The sequence below is a fragment of the Canis lupus genome, chromosome 5, assembly GCF_003254725.2.
Source record: "Canis lupus dingo isolate Sandy chromosome 5, ASM325472v2, whole genome shotgun sequence".
Taxonomy (NCBI): Eukaryota; Metazoa; Chordata; class Mammalia; order Carnivora; family Canidae; genus Canis; species Canis lupus.
The window spans coordinates 52327634-52346927 of NC_064247.1; the positions used below are offsets into that span (position 1 = coordinate 52327634).

Consider the following 19294-nt stretch of genomic DNA (forward strand, 5'->3'; position numbering starts at 1 on the left):
GTTTAAAATCTGAGGAAATGGGAAAAGCTGGTACAGCATGCGGTGGTATGGGAAGTAGGTAGAAGTGACGTGTCATTTTCATTCAGGTGATTAGCATAGGCCCTGGGGGTGACCTTTGAGCAGACTTGAAAAAAGTACTTGTATTGACGTGATTTAAAGAAATAATGTTTTCTGTTTGTAAAGCATCTCCTGGGCCACGTGAGTGGCTCCTCTGGTTAAGGGGTTAGGTGTCTTTGGGCTCAGGTCTTGATCTCTGGGTCCTGGGATCCAGTTCCCCATCAGGCTTCCTGCTCAGTAGGGAGTCTGCTTCTCCCTCTCCTGTCCTTCCCCCTTCTCGTGCTCTGTCTCTCTCTCTCAAATAAATAAATAAAATCTTTAAAATAAAGTAAAATAAAAGCATCTACTATTGCTAAAAAACAAATTACCCCCAAAACTTCACACCTTAAAGCAGCAGACATTTGTTATTCCCGTTTCAGTGGGTGGCCTGAGCTGGGTGCTCTGGCTCAGAATCTCTCACAGGGCTGCAGTCAGGGCATTGGCCAGGGCTGCTGCATCCATCTCCAGGTTTGCCTGGGGTGGTTCTGTTTCCAGGCTCACTATGGTGGCTGTTGGCAGGCTCCAGTTCTGCACAGGCCCCGTCAGTTCCTTGCCACATGGGCCTCTCTGTAGGGCAGCTTACAAACATAGCAGCTGGCTTCCATCAGAGCAGGCAAATGAGAGGGCAAGAGCTGGCCAGCAAGAAGGCAACTACAGTCTTTCCATGACCTAATTTAGTAAGTGACCTCACTTTTTCATATTCTGATTATTAGAAATGAGCCACTAGAGCAGCCTGGGTGGCTCAGCGGTTTAGCACCACCTTCAGCCCGGAGTGTGATCCTGGAGACCTGGGATTGAGTCCCTCATCAGGCTCCCTGCATGGAGCCTGCTTCTCCCTCTGCCTGGCTCTCTGACTCTCTCTCTCTCTGTGTCTCTCTGAATAAATAAATAAACAAATAAATAAATCTTAAAAAAAAGGAAAAAGAAATGAGCCACTAGGTCTAGCTCCCACTCAGGGGAAGGGATTATCAATGGCATAGGTACTATGAGGCCGGGATTATGGGGGCCATTTATTTCAGAGGCTACCCACCACAGCATACATTTGCCTGTTACCCCAGAATCAGGTGGCTTGTGCTCTTATACAGGTACAAGTGGTGGGTATTGCCAATTTGTCTAACAAAGAGGATCATGGGAATTACTTGGCTCCCTAGCAGAAACTAGGATTGGCCCAGATGGTTCTGACTAAGCTAGAGTTGGCTTTGGCCGATCTTCACCTTTTGAGGTGGGTCCAGACCAGTTTCTTCATTTTGAGACATCTGGGAAGAGGTATGCAGGCCACCTGAGAGCTCGTGAGCAGCTGCGCTCTGACTGGCCCCCTGGCCATTTGAATGCTGCCAGTAAAACTGCCTGAGGAGCCTGCCAACAAGACAGATGCTGCTGCTGGAGAAACACCTTCTACAGCCTGGCATTTGTCCGGTGATTGCCCTCCCAGAGGAAATAATCTCTTCAGGTGAGGGGGGGAAGGGGATAGTGCCCGATTGTCATGTGCAGAGATGATTTAGAGAAGTGCTGCAAATAAAATGCAAGAGATATGATTAAAAAGTAGAAGACAATTGTTTATGTCTAAAGTGAGGCTCTTTGAAACCACTGACCAACTCAGGAAGTGCTTCTTGCTTTCCAGGCATAGACTAATACATAGTGAATTGAATTATGTGCAGAGTTACCTCACCTTTCCTTCCTGTTCCTTTAACAGTCATGGCTTGTTTTGTTTTTTGTTTTGTTTTGTTTGCAGAAGTGAAAATCATTATTTCTTATTAAATCATTATTTCTGGCTTATAGGCTTATAATGCAGTAGGAACAGCACTGGCTTAGACTGGCAATGTTCGCCATTTCCCAGTAGGTGATTTTAGCTTTTGCCTAGAGTTGTGGCATCTTTACATTGGGATAGCAACATTTCTCCCATAAAGTGGTTTTATTTATTTATTTTAAAGATTTTATTTATTTGAGAGAGAGTGAGAGCCAGAGAGATCAAAGAGGGAGAGGGAGAAGCAGACTCACTGCTGAGCGGAGAGCCCGACGTGGGAATTGGTCTTAGGACCCTGAGATCATGACATGAGAGAAGGCAGATGCTTAACTGACTGAACCACCCAGGCACCCCATAAAGTGGTTTTATTTCTTTTTAATTTTTTAAAATATTTTATTTATTCATGAGAGACACACAGAGGCAGAGACATAGGCAGAGGGAGAAGCAGGCTCCTGGTGGGAAGTCTGATGTGAGATTCAATCCCAGGACCCCAGGATCATGACCTGAGCCAAAGGCTGCCGCTCAACCACTGAGCTACCTAGGTGCCCCCCCCACCACCATAAAGTGGTTTTAAAGATAAAGAAACATCAGGAAAATTTCCTTGCCATTTGGTAAATGGTTAATAAAGGATGTCTTTATAGCTGCTATACTTAAAAGAACAGCACTGGCATGAGCTTTAAATATTCAGTCCTCCAACATAGATGGGGAAACCAAAGATGACAGTGAAGTGTTGTGCTCATCCATCCAGTCATTCCCCACCTATCTAGCTGTCCAGCCTTAATTATTGAGGTGTCCTCTCTGACTCTACTCTTCTCATCACAGTGAACATAAGATGAACTAGTCAGGAAAACTACCTGCCCTTAAGGGCTTGGATAGACTGTGTTCACACATGTTATTGATATATTTCAGATGAAGTAAATACTGTACAGTAAAGAGAGGTTGAAATGAGAGAGACTGGGAGGAGGGACATGGAAAGGCTGTTGTAGGGCAGATGTTCTGGGAAGGGCACTTGTAAGAAGGGGCATTTGAGGGGAGACATGTAAGACAAGAAAGGACCAAGAAGATGAACAACATGCAGAGACCCAGAAGCAGAAACCAGAGAAAGATGGCCAAGGTGGGCATTTCCCACATCAGATGGGATATTATGCCAGGGGAAAAACTGGGCTTAAACAAATTTGGGATTTCTGGTCATAAAAACAAAAAAGGTTTCTTTATCAAAGGATATCTCCAAGATTTTATGATACTAATAGTCACTATGATTTTTCAGGTAATTGAGGACCACTGTATTATGGAGTACTTTGAGAATGATTTCACTGGATTTTTTCCATCCTGCCTTCCACCTGTCTTCCCTTCCATCTATCCATCCCTTATTTTCAAAGAACATTGTTTTGGGGTTTTTTTTTTAAGTTTTTTTTTTTTTAAGATTTTATTTATTTATTCATGAGAGACACAGAGAGAGAGGCGGAGACACAGGCTGAGGGAGAAGCAGGATCCATGCAGGAAGCCTAATGTGGGACTCGATCCTGAGACACCAAGATCACGCCCTTAGCCTAAGGCAGACACTCAACCGCTGAGCCACCCAGGCGTCCCTTAAAAAAGATTTTATTTATTTACTCATGAGAGACACAGAGAATCAGACTCCCTGCAGGGAGCCCAAAGTGGGACTCAATCCTGGGACCACGGGATCATGACCTGAGCCAAAGGCAGACACTCAACCGCTGAGCCACCCAGGCGTCCCTGAAGACAATTATTAAGGAAGAGAAAGCTCTGTGGGAAACCTTGGGAAATGGCTCAGTGAATCTATGAGCCTCAGGTCCTCCCTCACATCGGTCCCTGATAAAGAAAAAGGGAGCCGGAGGCTTGAAGTGTGATGGAGTGGCCACATCTCCTTTGGCTGCACAGGACATTCCAGGCTAGGTGGGCTTCCCAGAGCTTCATGGCTCCAACTGCAGTTTCTGCCCATACATCCTGGGACATTGATTTTTTTTTTTTAAGTGCCCTGATATTTTTATATTTTCAAAAAATTAGTAGCAAATAAAGACAGTATTGGTAAAACTTCTCTTTGGTGGGAAAATGTTGCCTTTCAAGCTCATTGTCATTATTTGGTATGTGCATCTGTTGAGAGATGGCTCTGTTCTCACAGCTATTAGGAAATTTTGAGGGGTTGATAAATGAGAAGTCACAGAACCAACTCATGCCTCTTCTTCTAAAAGACTCATAATCCTGTTATTTCTGAAGAATGGCAAAGTTATATTTTCTGAGTAATAGCAGCAGTATGATTATTTAGAGACACTGAGTGTCTACTGGATACCAGACATGGTGCTCAGGGCATTACAGGTTAAACTACTAATGCTCAGTATGTGGCAGGAGGACGTTCCATTGTTGGTTAAGGAACTGTGGCCAACTTAGCTGTTAGCACAGCAGCACAGTGCCTCAGGCCTCACAGGACTTCTAGGAACCCACAAAAATGTTTAATTTCTTTGCAAATCAGAAAAGAATATAACCTTTAACATTTTTTTTTTATAGAGGAAGAAGTGCTTGGGGTGTCTGCGGGTCACAAGGTAGGAACCGTGAGAGGGCTCAGGGAAGTTGCAGCTCACTCGGATTCCTCCAGCGGAGATGGTCATGGACCAGGCTCAAACCTGTGTGCTTTCTCTCCCACCCACTAAGGACTCATCCTCAACTGGCTTCACCCCACTCTCACTAACATTTAGTCTAAGCATTCTTTCCACAGAAACAGTAGGTGGATGAAAAATGGGGCACTGCCTCCTTAATTTTCATGCCCAGTCTGCTTCTGGAAAATGAGATAGAAAGGCACAGAACCGAGGGATCCCTGGGTGGCTCAACGGTTTCGCGCCTGCCTTTGGCCCAGGGAGCAATCCTGGAGACCCGGGATCGAGTTCCACGTCGGGCTCCCGGCATGGAGCCTGCTTCTCCCTCTGCCTGTGTCTCTGCCTCTCTCTCTCTCTCTCTCTCTGTGTGTGTGTGTGTGTCTATCATGAATAAATTTTTAAAAAAGAAAAAAAAAAGAAAGCCACAGAACCTTCTTTTCAGGGGGCCCTTACCCCAGGATTGCTGAACAAACAGTCCCATGCAAGATCCTGATGAGAGTGAGTGCCCTGGAGGTTCAGACCCCATTGGCCCTGCCCCTGTTCAATTAGACTGAATGTGGAACAGGCCTGGAAGCCTGGGATAACGAGCAAGTGGAGAAACTGGTGTAAAGTAGCGGGGGTGGGAGTTTATATACATGGACTCTGCCCACCAGCCACTTCTGCCAATTAGAACCTCCAGTGCATTTGGCCTGAGCAAGAGCCCAGTGCAAGCAGGGGCCATTTTGCATGCAAGGCACGGGACTCTTTACTCTCTCGTGTAAAATGGAATTTTAATAAAGCCTTTGGATGTGATTCTGGGTATCACAACAACTCACTTTGATCCTGGGTGCATTGGTCCGTGCCCTACTGGCATTCCCCACGGCATTTAGCTTGTGATGCCCTGCTGTCTTTGGCTGAGTTCATCATCAGGAAGGGGTTTCTGAATTACTATAGAAGGCGATTGCTTAGATAATATTATACTATGTCCTCTCTTTGGGCCTGAGGTTCCCTACTGGTAAAAGGAGACTCGTAGATTATTTCTAAACTCTATTCTAGCTGTAGATTCTAGCTTTGAGCATCTACCAAGTGGAACATCCCCAAATCAAGGGCTGAGGATTTGTTATGGGGATCAAATGAAATCATGGATGGGATGCCTGGGTGGCTCAGTGGTTGAGCATCTGCCTTTGGCTCAGGTCATGATCCCAGGGTCCTGGGATCAAGTCCTGCATCAGGTTCCCTGCAGAGAGCCTGCTTCTCCCTCTGCCTATGTCTCTGCCTCTCTCCCTGTGTCTCATGAATAAATAAATAAAATCATTTTTTAAAAAATGAAACCATGGGTGGAAAAATTCTGTGTAAATCTCATTTACCTTTATTTTAATGGAAAGTAGTAGCTCTGAGTTACTAAGGAACTAGTATGGACCAGGGACTTTACATACTATTTTTTTTCTGTAATAATGAGAATACAAGATAAATACTAGTATTCACATTTCAGACATGAGAAATATGGACTCGGAGAGGTTAAAAAAACATTAAAGCCAGGAATTAACCTTGAGACTAGCTTCACCTCATAGTCTCTGTGAGTTTTATCATTCTCATCATCACCATCTATTGTTAGCATTGTTTTGCAGTCAATTGAGAAGAGAGATAGACTTGTAAACCCAGAGAGCATATTAACATGGCCACCGTCGAGTTAAATCAGCTTGAGTTGAGGTGTCCACCGGTGATCTTTGCCTGAGAGAGAAATGGTCTGAGACAGTCCAGGAAGAAAAGCAAGCAGATGTTAGCTTCTGATGAGCTGAACTGAATCTTGATTTATTGGGAGCAAGGTCCAGTGCCATAAACATGTGCTGCTCAGCAGAACTGATTTCCTTTCCTCTCCTTCAGGTGGGCTGGAGGCAGAAAGATTTCCTTTTGAGAAGGAGTAGCCCCTTATTTTGAGAGAGCTGCAGAGAGTTTGAGGTCTTCCTTTCTCTGTCTCTGTCTCTGTCTCTGTCTCTGTCTCTCTTCTCCTTAAGGCTTGATTCTGAGAGATTTGATGAGCTAGGTGACTGCTTTAATGCCCCAGCATGATCAAGCTTCTGGAATTCAGACTTAATAAGAGAAGCCAGACGAGTTTAATCATGGTACCCTTGGGTTGGAAGGCATCCCCATGTAGACTGCCCAGCGCTTGTGGTGGGAGAGAGCACTTTGTTCCAGAGTCCCGTGAAACACACTGTGTCATTAGGACAGCCACAGCCATCAAAAAGCCATGTGGCCCTTCCCATATGACATTTCACTTCTAGCCATCAACTTCCTGGGAGCCATAATACCAGCAGCTCGGCTCTGTGGCCTTTGAAATCACAAAGACCTGCGTTCAAATCCTGATTGTAACACTGCCTGTGTTTTCTTAAGCAAGACTTCACCTTCTGTCTCTGGTTTTTGTCTAAAACATGGAGATAAAAATATTAAACCCATGTGGTTGTTCTGTGAGGGAAGAGAGATGAGGCATGAGCATCTAGCATTTTGAAATGATCTTAAGGGATGATTCAGGAGTAGCATTAGTAGGGTAGATGAGATGTGATGAGATTATTATTGTTCTCATTTTGTGAATGAGGAAATGGAGCCTCACAGAAGTATCATTTTCCCAGGGCCACATGGCTAGTGAGCGAGGAAGCCAGTTCTGAAAAACCAAGCCTTCTGGGATGAATTATTGCTGGATTGTATTTTCCTCAAGAGCAAAGACCCCTGTGGTTCTTTTTCCAGGGTTTGGGTTTGGCCTCCAGGCCTTGTCATCACCCTTAACTTCTCTTTCCTCCTCACCTCTGTTCCATGCCAGCTACCTCACCACTCTTCCGAAATACTCAGTTCTGCCTCAGGGCTTTGGGGCTTGCTTTTCCGGCCTGAAATGTCCTTTCCTCCAGATAACCATCCGCATGACAGGCATAAGGTGCAATGCCACGTGATCTCCGTGAAGACACTGACTCATTTAAAAAATGTACCCCTTTCCAGCGCCTCTCATTCCCTTCCCCTTCCTTGCTTTTCTTCACAGAGTTTCTTAACATCTGACATGCTGTACACATTCCTTTGTTGCTGCCTGCCTTCCTCTACTAGGACAAAAGCTGGAACCCCAGAACTGAACGATGCATGGCAGACAGGAAATGAAAGGACATAAGTAAAGAAATGCATTTGGAGTAGAGGGAGCCTGTGTTTGGATGCCCTTTGCCCTGATGATATTGTGGCAGAAAGCTTAACTGCTTCTCCCCAGGTGATTGCACCCTACCAAACCCCTGCTCTGCCAGTCGCTGAAACTCCGTAATTGTGATTCCAGCTGTGTACTTTGTCCTTCCTTCTTTGTGGGGTGGCTCCCAGCTCCCACAAGGGCCAAGACAGCTGTCTCTGGGAGCTGTGCTTTGTAACATGACCACATGGGTAATGTAACATTTAATTTAATTTTTTTTTCATCTCGGAGTCGAGCTCTTTATTAGAAATTAATTTGCTCAGGTTGTTAGGTTTTGTTTGCTCTTAGCATGCTGAGGTTATTTCCCCTGGGTAGGAGATGGTTCTTCTGAGCTCTTTCTTGACTGTACCTCAAGTTCTAGGAAAATGCTTTCTAAGTCTAGAAAGTATCTGTGTGAAGCTGAGTTTTGGTAAATTATGTTTTGAACAGAGGGTTCCTTCTACGGTGTGTGCCAAGGTCTTAATGTCCTTTAATTCTTTTTAAAGGTTCCTTACGTGCTTTTAGAAATGTTTCCAGAATAACTTGTTTTTGGAGTAGAAATCCTGTAAAAGTGAATGGTGTTAGAAATGGTCTGGGAAGGGGTGTCTGGGTGTCTCAGTGGTTGAGCGTCTGCCTTTGGCTCAGGTCTTGATCCTGGGTCCTGGGATTGAGTCCTGCATCGAGCTCCCTGCAGGAAGCCTACTTCTCCAACTCTGCCTATGTCTCTGCCCCTCTTTCTGTATCTCTCATGAATAAATAAATAAAATCTTTAAAAAAAAAAGGAAATTGGGAATATGAAATCATATGGAAGTGCTTTTTATGATGTTATGAATGGTATATGTATCGGATCATGGTATCAGAAATGGACGAGGAATCTGGTGACCTGGTTAATTGTTTCATGAGATTTGCTAACTGGGTGACTTTGGACAAACCATTCAATCTCTCTAAGACCTATTTCTTCATTGCAAAATGAAGACTCCAGGCCATGAGTTGAGGTGATATCCAAGATCCTGTCAACCTTAAACACTCTAGGCTGGGTGCCTAAAGACCTTGAACTTAACTTGGACACAGCCACTTGAAAGTACTGGAGCTCTGGTAGTGCTGAGTTTTGGTAAATTATGTTTCTCGTCTTTAAATGACAATCAAGATTCCTACTTTGTGTCTTTCCAAAGTTATTAAGAGAATTTTATTTGGACACACAGATGTGGAAGTACTTTTTAGCTGTAAAAGCCTATCAGAAGTGACTAACTTTATTGTGATTTTGTGGCAGTGTGCCAACAAAATGGTGAGATAAAAGTTAAAAGATGAAAAGTCATTGCACATCATATTGACAGTTTTTAAATTGTGCTTTTAAAATATTGGTTTTACATTTCACCTTTGAATTTTTTTTTAAATCCCCACCTTAACATCTTAAGTTCTTGACTTGAACTTGGGGAAGGGATCCGTAGCTTTCATGAAATTTTTCAAAGGAGTTTTTGATATCCTCATTTTTTTCATGCTGTACTTTTTTATGGGTGTTTCCTCCGGAATTCCTAGGGGAAGAGATCTTTTAATGCTTCTTCTGATCATGTATCCCTTCCTCCTTGGATGGATATTGGCTGGTAATACCTAGAGAATCACAAGTGTTGAGTGAATGACTATTTGCAGGACTGGCTGGTTGCCTTCTGGAAACCACCAGTTAATGGGGACTAATTAAGATTGGCTCACTATTTATAGTTAAATCCACTAAAAAATCAGGAGTAATTCATTTATCACTTTGGCTCTTGGAAGCAATTGAGTATTCTGTTATCTTTTACCTTGATCTTTTTATCCTTCAAGAATACTCCTAATTTAGACTGTAAATCTGAATAACTAAAGGCTGAAGTTCATCATTACTAGGGAAAGACATTATGATTGAGGTCAGTACCCCCCCCCCCCCTCGTCCTTGGCCCCTGGTGGTAATGCATAGGTACAGAGATTAAGCAGAGGAGGATGGAGGAGTGGCCTAGAGTCAGCAGATAGAGTAAGAAGTGAGATCTTGCCAGCTGGGGCCCAGCGGGGAGAGTTGGGACCAGCTAACATACTACAAATAGATCCTGCCCTCTCACTATCACCCCATCCTGGCCCCTACTCCCTTCCTCAAGATATCAATTGTAATGCTAGAGCTGGTAATCTATAAGGAAGCCTAAAAAGACTAAGGAGCCAGGTATTTGCCAGATACAAAAAAAGATCTTAGAATCCAGAAGCTATGGATTCCATCTGATTTTCAAAAATCTCTAGCTGGGGGAACCTGTAGCCCATCTTTTCTCCTTTTCCAGACATGGTAAAATAGGGACAGCAAGACCTACCTTACGGAGTTGTTAAGGTGAAATGAGTGGACACCAAGGAAAGTACTTGTTGAGCTGTGATGGTCGTTGGAAAGGAAATGTCAAATGAATGCACAGACAAGGGAGAGACCCAAGGGCACCCTCCTAAGAAAAGCTGGAGATCCTTTCTTTTGACTGCTGCTGCGTTCTGATAAGGCTTCTTGTCTTCCCAGTAAATGAAATTGGAGATGAGTGTGGAGTGGAGGAACCCAGTTGTTTGGGCCTCAGGCCTCCACTTCCACATGGAGCTCACACCAGCTCACCTTTGCTACCCAGGAGAGCAGGCAAAAGGAGTTAATGATGAAATGTCAGGAAGGCACTTCAGGGCTTTTAGAAATACTCACCAGGTAATATTACACACAGAGAATGTTGGGTGTACAGAGCTGCCATGGTTGTATTATTAATCATTTTGTTGTTTTCATTATTAGTCGTAAAGACTTTAACCAGAGTCCATTTAAAAAATTCTTGTTGAATATACTTAAGGAAATGAGCATAATATTTCTTTTAAAACTTTGTATAAGAGAAGGCTCCCCAGAATCCTTGTACTTGGCAGGCAGAAATTAATCTAAACTGTTTTCCAAATTTACCAAGTGCTTGTCTGAATAGACAAGGAGCCTGAGGGTATTTCTTGTGGGAGTGATGAGTTGTGAATCCCAATATGAGATGTGTGTTAAAAAAAAAAAAATGGGTCTGTTTAAAGAGAGAAAAGAAGTTTCTGAATATATGGCAAAACAGGTTATTTTTAAACTGGGGAAAAATAGGATTGTGGGGATTTCAAAGATTCTGTGATTTATTTTTGTGGCACATTTTTGCATCTCATCAGTATACCCAGGGCAAGAGGATATATATGCAAGAGAAATAAAAGACTATCCATGCCCTCCAGTGGCCTTCATGCTCATAAAGGGACAGGGGTACAGGTAGATAACAAAATGACGATTTATGTAAGGCAGGATGGTTTTATGGAAACATTGTGTTGTTTAGAGTCAGGTGCACTTGTGTCCTAGATCCAAATCTACCCTAGAAATGGAACCTGGGGCTTGGTGTTTCATCAATTCTGTGCCTCCATTTCTACAAAATGGGGATAATGGTCCTAACCATCCCAGATTGTAAAGATGAATGAGATGAGGCATGTGCACCACTCAGCACAGACCACAGCACATAGACGGTTCTGACACACACGGTTCTATTCTCCTCTCCCCCTTCTCCCTTCCATTTTCTACTATCACCAGGCGATGGTAATCAGGAAGTTCCTGAAGAATTTTGAAGCATGTGGGTTGTGACAACACTTTTCTTCTTTTCTTTTTTGAAAGATTTCATTTATTCATGAGAGACACACAGAGAGAGGCAGAGACACAGGTAGAGGGGGAAGCAGGCTCCATGCAGGGAGCCTGATGTGGGACTCGATCCCAGGACCCTGGGATCATGTCCTGAGCCAAAGGCAGATGCTCAATCACTGAGCCACCCAGGTGCCCCATGACAACCTTTTTCATGGAGGCCAGTCTTCCCTTGGGCGTTGAGCTGACTCTCCTTGTCCTTTCAGGTGTACTGCCTTCTCTTCTTTTCCCACCCCCCTCACTCCAGAAGGCTAACTATGTGGATTGCAACCACGGGCTGCCTGCCCCCTGGTCTCATCTTAGAGTAGCCAATGATGCGTCCCAGCAGGAGGCTGAGGGGTGGGAAGGAGGGAAGTGAAGTCTTTATGATTTGATCCACTTTCTGGGCATTCTTCTGGCTGAGATGCCTTGGGCCTGCTGTACCTAGACTGAAGGTCACTGCTCCTTTCAAGGCAACTTTGTCTACCTTCTCTTCTGGTTCCAGTCACCTCTCCCTTCTTTCACCCCGACTGGCCCAGGAGAGGGAACAGCTCTGCTAACCTGTCCCTGGGCTACTGCAGTGTCCTTCAGTGGCTCCCTCCAACACAGCTTGCCCTTGTGTAAATGATCTTTATTAATTCTTCTGGAATAGTGTGTTTGGAGTTTGTCAACTATGGACTCATGCGACCTCAGAGTGAGAGCTGAGCTGGAGGAGGCAAGGAGGTATGACATTGAATGACCGAGCTGTGCTCTGGGGTCTGACCCACCCAGTGTGGCTGGAGCACTTGGTTCGAGTGAGGAGGAGCACCTGAGCTGGGAAGGCATACCCAGCTGGAGCCCGAAGGTCAGGTTAACACCAGATTTCATATCCTAGCAGAAATCGTTTTAGGTCATTGTTTCCTGATTCATTGTGACAGGCAGGTATTGAAAAACTAATGGGCATATAGTGTAGGAAATACCAGAAAATTTTCTTTTCCTTCCAAAGAATTAAATGCAAATGAAATCGTGGGAAGGGAAAGCAAACAATATATAATGAATACCTCCTGTAGTACCAGGCAATTTGCGTACATTATCTTATTTATTCTGCTCAGCAACCATTAGAGGTAAGGTTTCCCAGCTTTATAGAGATAGACTTTGAGGCTCAAAGACGTCAAGGGATTTGCCAAAGGTCACACATCTGGGACTTTATGGAGCTGTGATTTGAAAACCCAAGGCAAGTCTGTGAGACTGGGAGGGATGTTTGTGGTTTTTTTTTTTTTTTTTTTTTTTTTCTTTGTCAGCTACACAATATGAATAGTGATGTCTTCAAGGGTTCAGATGAGGGGTATGGAGGATAAGTACTCTGCAGGCTCTTGGTTACAGGCCCTCCTGGCAAGGAGCAGTGCAGCACTATAAGCCATGCATGGCAGGGAGGACTCTGTCCACTGGCTCAGAATGGACACGCCGCCTGGCCTCCAGCAGACTGAGGTTTGAGCTCCTAGCAGGGACGGTCCTGGCTCTCCCCTACGACTCAGTTTTCTTCCTCCCATTGCACAAGACTTTGTTTACTCCCTGCCATGGCTGCCCTCAGTTACTACTTCTACTGGAAATGATCTGTTTCTCTCTCCTAATTATATATATTCTTTTATACTTGGTGGCTTCTGTAGGTCCTGTGCTCACTCATAACTGGTGCTCAGCTGTTCGCTGCTGCCTTATGGCTTCTCCCCAGGCATCTTTTTACCCCCTGGTCCCATTACCACTGTGCAGCATCTGTATTCATGAGTTCAGATACTTTCTTGAGAGACTCTGCCTATCTTCTCCAATATCTGGGTTGGATCTAACTTTTTGTGTCAGGCCGAGCTGTGGCTGCTTGGTCAGTCAGTGAATGGCCCTTGGGTGAGGAATTACCTCCAGGTGCAGTCATCTGGGATTTGGAGTAGGGAGTGCACATCTGTGGGGCCCATTCTATCTATCCCAGTCCACTCTCTGGTCCCCAAAGGTTCACATCCAGCCCAACTGCAAACTACGGGCAAGGCATCTCCTGGGTCTCATCAGTTCAAAACCTCAAATCTCATTGAGACCTCCTCTGTTCAAAAGCCCAAATTCTTACTATCCATATCACCTAAATCATATTTGGATGGTTAGGGCACATGCATCTTTGGGCAGAACATTTTCCCCACCTGCCACCAGCACTTACCATCCCATGACAAGCATTTTATGTGGATCATGTCATGGGATACCCTCGCTGTATCGGGTATGTAGACTCTGACTCTACTCATTTTGCAGGGAATGCATTCAAACTTGGGGGTTCGACACTGGGCCCAAACCCAGGGATGAGGGAGTGGGGTCATGCTGGGTGCTGAAGATGCTTGTGCTTCCCAGATGTTGCTGCCTCTTCGAACCACCTGGGGAGCTTTTAAGCAGCCCAATGAGCCGGTGGTACCTCACGACTCTTAAATAAGAATCTCAGGATGGCAGACAAGTATGAGTAGTGTAGCTCCTCAGATGATTCCACCATGGGGCCAAGTTTGGTGGCATCTGCTCTGTACCACCTCTGTCATCAGCAGAGGCTGCCGTGCTAGGGGAAGGGTGCGTGAGATCAGGGAAGCTTTCCCCCTAGAAGGGGGTTTGAACTGTGATCCCAAGGAGTTTATGGGGTTTAACAGTAAGGGGAAAACTGCACGGAGAGGAAACGGTTTTCCGTGTGGGTGATTTGCTCAGTATTTGCCAAGTGTGATTGAATTTTTATGTTTCTGCGAGAAGGTTCAAATAAATACATTCACAAATCAGGAAACAAACAAAAAAGAGCTCCTTTGTCAGCGCATCCATCCCTATTTGTGGCTCCGGGAAAACAGAGCCCCACGGTTATCACTGTTGTGTGTGCTTTTTGTGAGGGAGATAATTGTGGAAATTGGGTTGCTTCCAGTCAAGTGCAGATCCTTTTGTGGAGAAAATTTGAGCCATCCATGTATCCCATTTTACGGTAATTGAGATTGAACTAGCAAATCATTAGTGAAGCAAAGGAAGATGATGGGCCCTTTTTTCAAAAGGAAGGTGGTAAAAATGAGGTGTTTGAGAAAGAATAATTAAAATGGGATGTCAAGGAAGGGAGAACACATACCACCCATCTCTCAGCTCTCTGGGCAGGGACGAGGTGGCACCTGTTGGTGGCCTGTGGGAAGGGGCTGTCATGGGAGGAGCTCATGGACAGCTGCTGGGTTGTGCACAGCTTCCCGACGAGCCCTGCCGGGGGGGACCACCCTGGGGGACCAGGCAGCTTGGGGGCATGTTGCACACTCACTCTGCTCTCCACTTACACGTGTTGGCCAGTGTCACTGTCTTTCCCGTTGTCAACTTTGAAGATAATGAAATGCAGTTTGTGGAAAGGAGAGCAAATAATGGCAGTATATAGTTCAGGTAAATCAGCATGTGAAGCTGCCAGATGGGCATTTGTTTACTTAAAATCCCCTTCACTGGGAGGGCCTCATTAAATACTTGGCTTTTCTTCCCGTAAGACTCCAGGGAGTAGCAATAGTTCCGTGTTATTCAAACACGCTGCCACGGAACCAGGATGACAGAGGAGGGTTTTCAGTTCCTGAAGAGCAAATAAATAGTGTGGCCCACCTCCCTATATGGCCGATAGGGTTAAAGTGAGGAAGAGCTTCCCACTGGGAGGAGTCTTGGCGAATAGGTTTGAAGGCCACCTGAGGCCAGTCCCTGCCCCTGTGGGGATGTAGCAGCCTCCAGGCCTTGGTGTGTGTCTCTCTGTAGCTCCAGCATATAGCACGGGGGCTGCTCTGCACAGAGTAGGTGCTTAGGAAATGTGGATTCTATTGATTGGATTTCTAGAAACTGATTTAATGGCTGCATGCTGAAGGGATATTTGCTTTTTTTAAAAAAAAGTGAAGATTCATTTATCTAGAACATCTTTGGAAAGGAAAATTGAAGATCATAAGCTTTTAAACCTACCAGCTCCATTGATGCAGGCTCCCCCAGTTTGCTTCCCTGCCCCTAGTATCATTGGCCTCCCCTCCTGCCATGATTCCTGGGCTAGTATCATCTTGAAAAGGCCTGAACTGTGTCAGTCCCTCCTGCTAAACCACTGTGTGGCCCCCGGTCACCTGCCAGTCATCACTCCCCCCTCCCCATCAATGAATCAGTTTTCGAAGCCTGCGCCTTATACCAGGGTAGGGATATTGATGTATACATTTGTGTACATGTGCTGTTAGGTTGCATATTTAAGTAATAAGCTATTTCTCTTTTTTTCAGATAAAAATAGTTTGAAATAGTTATTGCAGAGTTTGATTTTTTTACTCTAGTGGACTTTCTTAAGCACTCCCTGGGCTGCGTGTTCCCTCATTTGGGTACTGTGGGGCCCATTGGATCTCCCCATTATACAGATGAAGAAATTGGGGCTGAGAATGGTTAAGTAGCTCACATGCCTAAGGTTACATAGACAGTGGTAGAATCAGGCATGGTTCTAACCCAGCCTCTGGGACAGATTACTGCTTTAGGTTCTCCCACCTGCTGATACATTTTTCTAGAATCAGAGGTGAGAATTTTAGAGGTTGGGTGGAAGTGGGGCCCTGAGTAATGAAAAACCTAATGGGATTATTTTAGGTTTATACATTTGTTTTTTCTGATACTCTTAAGAGTTTATGTAATGAATTTTCATGGTGCAATAAATACTTAATGAAACTATGTGATCCATTAGTTAAATGAAATGTTCTTAAGTATGCTTTGTTGTTGTCACATAAATTCCTTTAATATTGCTGAAACCTGGTTCTGACTTTTGTTAGCTTTGAGTTTGATTAAAGAAACACATTTTGCTCCTCCTATCATCCCCTTGATGAAGATTGACTGATACCTCAGGAATAACCGTGCTTGCCCTCTGGAACAAAGCATTTTATTTTCCCAAAAGCGCTTTCACATAATTTCATGTATTCCCATTCACTTAATTCCATGAGTCATACCCAGCATCATCCTGTTTTACAGATGAGTAAACTGATAAGCCATTTATATATTTTTTTCTTAATTCTAGAAAATTCCTTAAAAAAACAAAACACTGGGGTCCCTGGGTGGCTCAGCAGTTTGGCGCCTGCCTTTGGCCCAGGGCGCGATCCTGGAGTCCTGGGATTGAGTCCCACGTCGGGCTCCCAGTGTGGAGCCTGCTTCTCCCTCTGCCTGTGTCTCTGCCTCTCTCTCTCTATGTCTATCATGAATAAATAAATAAATCTTTAAAAAAAAAAAAAAAAAACCAAAGCACCAGATAGCTGTATAGTAAGATCCCACTTACTTGTTTTTCACTTCAGTTAAAAAAAGAAAAGAAAGCATGCTTTATTCATAGAGAATTTAAAATGACTTGGGTGACTTGGGTCACTTTGTTTTGACCCTATTGAAAAGCAATACTACTAAATTATGCTTTAGTATTATGCTTATGGCATAGATTAAGGGCCACTGAAAATTCCCTGTTCCATTTTTTTTTTAAAGATTGTATTTATTTATTCATGAGAGACACACAGAAAGAGGCAGACACACAGGCTGAGGGAGAAGAAGGCTCCTTGTGGGGAGCCGGATATGGACCTTGATCCCAGGACCCCGGGATCACGCCCTGAGCTGAAGGCTGACTTCAGCTGACGCTCGACCACTGAGCCACCCAGGTGCCCCTTCGATTTTTTTATACACTGCTGATGTTAATGTCAATGACACCACCTGGGTTGCTTTTAGGAAAGCTCCTTTTCATTCTCCATCTCTGATTCAAAGTGGGGGAAAAAGGCTTTATTTGAACATGAACCTTGTGAAACTTAGAACTGATCCTATTTCCTTCTTTGCTTTGGCCTCTAGGAATCTCATGGACAGTTTATAGCCTCTCTTCCATGACTTTACACATTTTCCTGGTGCCCTATCCTGGTTTCCACCCTCACCTTCATTCCCAATAATTTGTTCCCCTTTACTGCACTTTTCCTCATTTATTTATTTTATTCTGTCATAGAGAATGGCTTTCTATAATGCTTTCTACAAGCTGAAATCCTTTTTTAATTTTTGAAATGTGAAGTAAACATAACCTAATAAGCCACAAAATGAAGATGAGGTCTCAGGCCAAGAGAGGTCTCTGACCTCTGATTTTTCTCCCCTTAACACGCACCATTATGGCAGAACAGCCTGGAGTGGAGTCTTCAGTGGGGTGCTCAAACTATGAACGTTGTGGCTTTCAGAGTTTTAAAGCCAGTGTATTATCTTCCCTGAAGGCTTTGGTCAAAACAAGTGGTGGCTGTGTTTGCCGTGGGGATGGCTGTCTTTTACCTGTAGTGAGGGATGTTGTCACCCTGCCCAGCTTTCTGCTGAAGTCCCCAATAGCACTTGTACTTCTGACACCTCCCATGGCTTCTAATAAATATTGCCTTTGTGTTCCAGCAAAACCTCACTCTTTCCTATTTTATTTTCCCTGAAAAGAACAAATGTGCAGAATGAGTGTTCAGGCATTTTCCAAATGGGCTAGATCAGGTCAGGTAGCCCTTCACATATTTTTTGAAAAGAAGAAGGTTTGGCAGGCTGAGTATGTAGCCCCACAGATGGAGAGGGAGAGGATTTGGGGATGCAGAGAAGACTCGTGTTGGCCAAGTAACGAAAGGAGCGTGCAGTGATCTGTGGAGCAGGTAAACGAAGGCAAGTCTTGGTGGCCAAATTCCGGGCACAGAGGCAGAGTATGAAGAGGATGTCCAGAGCTCAGGAAGAAAAAGGCCTGCCCCAAGCATCCTTGGTCCAGAGGCTCCCACCAAGTCAGGCAGTCTGGGCAGATACAAGGTGAAGTTGGAATCTGTAATAAGAACTGACAGCCATAAACTAATTTTAACCTCCGCTAGCCTTGGGAATTAGAAAGCATGCCATCTAGGGAGCTGGAATGGGTCTGAACTTAAGAGTGAGGCCAGACTGGCTTTGTTACATACCTTGGTGTGCCAGAGTCTAGGCTGGGCTTTTTAAAAACATCTTTTTTAAATTTAGAAAGAATCTCAAAATTACAGGAGAAGATATAAAAATTATACATTTAAAGACTATAAAAACTGCCACACCCTTTACTTATATTTTTATTGCTAATATTTTATCCCATTGGCTTTATTATTTGTGTATTATCTGTGTTTTTGGGTCTATAGACACACACATGCATGTACATACATATGCAAGTACATGAATTATTTTTCTGGATCATTTCACGGTAAGGTACACATATCTTAGACCCTATTCCTAAGAATTGGAATATTCTCTTCCATAACCATAGGAAAATTATCAAATTGAATGAATTTAACATCGATATACTGTTTTTACCTAACATGCCATTTATATTCAAATTTGTCCATCGGTCCAATAATTCCTTTTGTAGTATTACTTTTCTCTCTAGTACAGGATTTTATACAGGTATTGCATTTAGTTATTGTATCTATTTGTTTTCTTTAAAAAAATTTCCCCAGCTTCTCATTGCCTTTTATTACTATATTTTTGCAGTATATAATCTCCCCCCACCCAATTTTAAATGCATGTGATTAGATTCTGGGCCAGAAGACTACATGGTAGTGATGTACTCTGCACTCTGTCACCTGCACCTGTCCCTGCTTGTTAATATTCATTTTGATAACCTAATCGAGGTGTTGTTCAATTTCCCATCAGGTAATCACATGTTTTTCCCTTGCAACCATAAGTAGTAGATGGAAAGACACTTGAAGACCTGCAGATGTCTTCTCATCAAACATTCCCCTGGATTAGGCATTAATGGATGGTTCTCCCCTTTCTAAGCTTGATTCTGGTGGCAGAAAAATGTTGGCTTTATGCTCCACCTTCCCTCTGTATATTCCAGGCAGTACCTCTTCTACTTTAAGCAAGACAGCCTTCCCCTCTTCTTCCTTTTTTTTTTCTGTTATCAGTATGGATTCATGGATTATTGTAGTTTTATCCCGTGATTTGTTATTTATTACAATTCTTAAATTACCATGGTGTTTACACTCTTCCAGATTAGGCCAATGACCACACCTCTGGGA

General features: G+C 44.0%; 1 protein-coding gene across 23 annotated transcripts in view; it reads left to right on the plus strand.

Moving 5' to 3' along the window:
• Positions 1 to 19294, plus strand: part of DAB1 (DAB adaptor protein 1) — a 1117693-nt gene that overhangs the window by 815543 nt on the left and 282856 nt on the right. Inside the window, exon 1 of one of the 23 annotated variants that reach the window (XM_025427791.3) lies at positions 7713 to 7839. The exons of the other annotated variants lie outside the window; for them this stretch is intronic. The gene's annotated coding sequence lies outside the window, so the exon portion shown is untranslated. Of the gene's footprint in view, positions 1 to 7712; positions 7840 to 19294 lie in introns of those variants that run through there. 23 annotated transcript variants of the gene reach the window in all.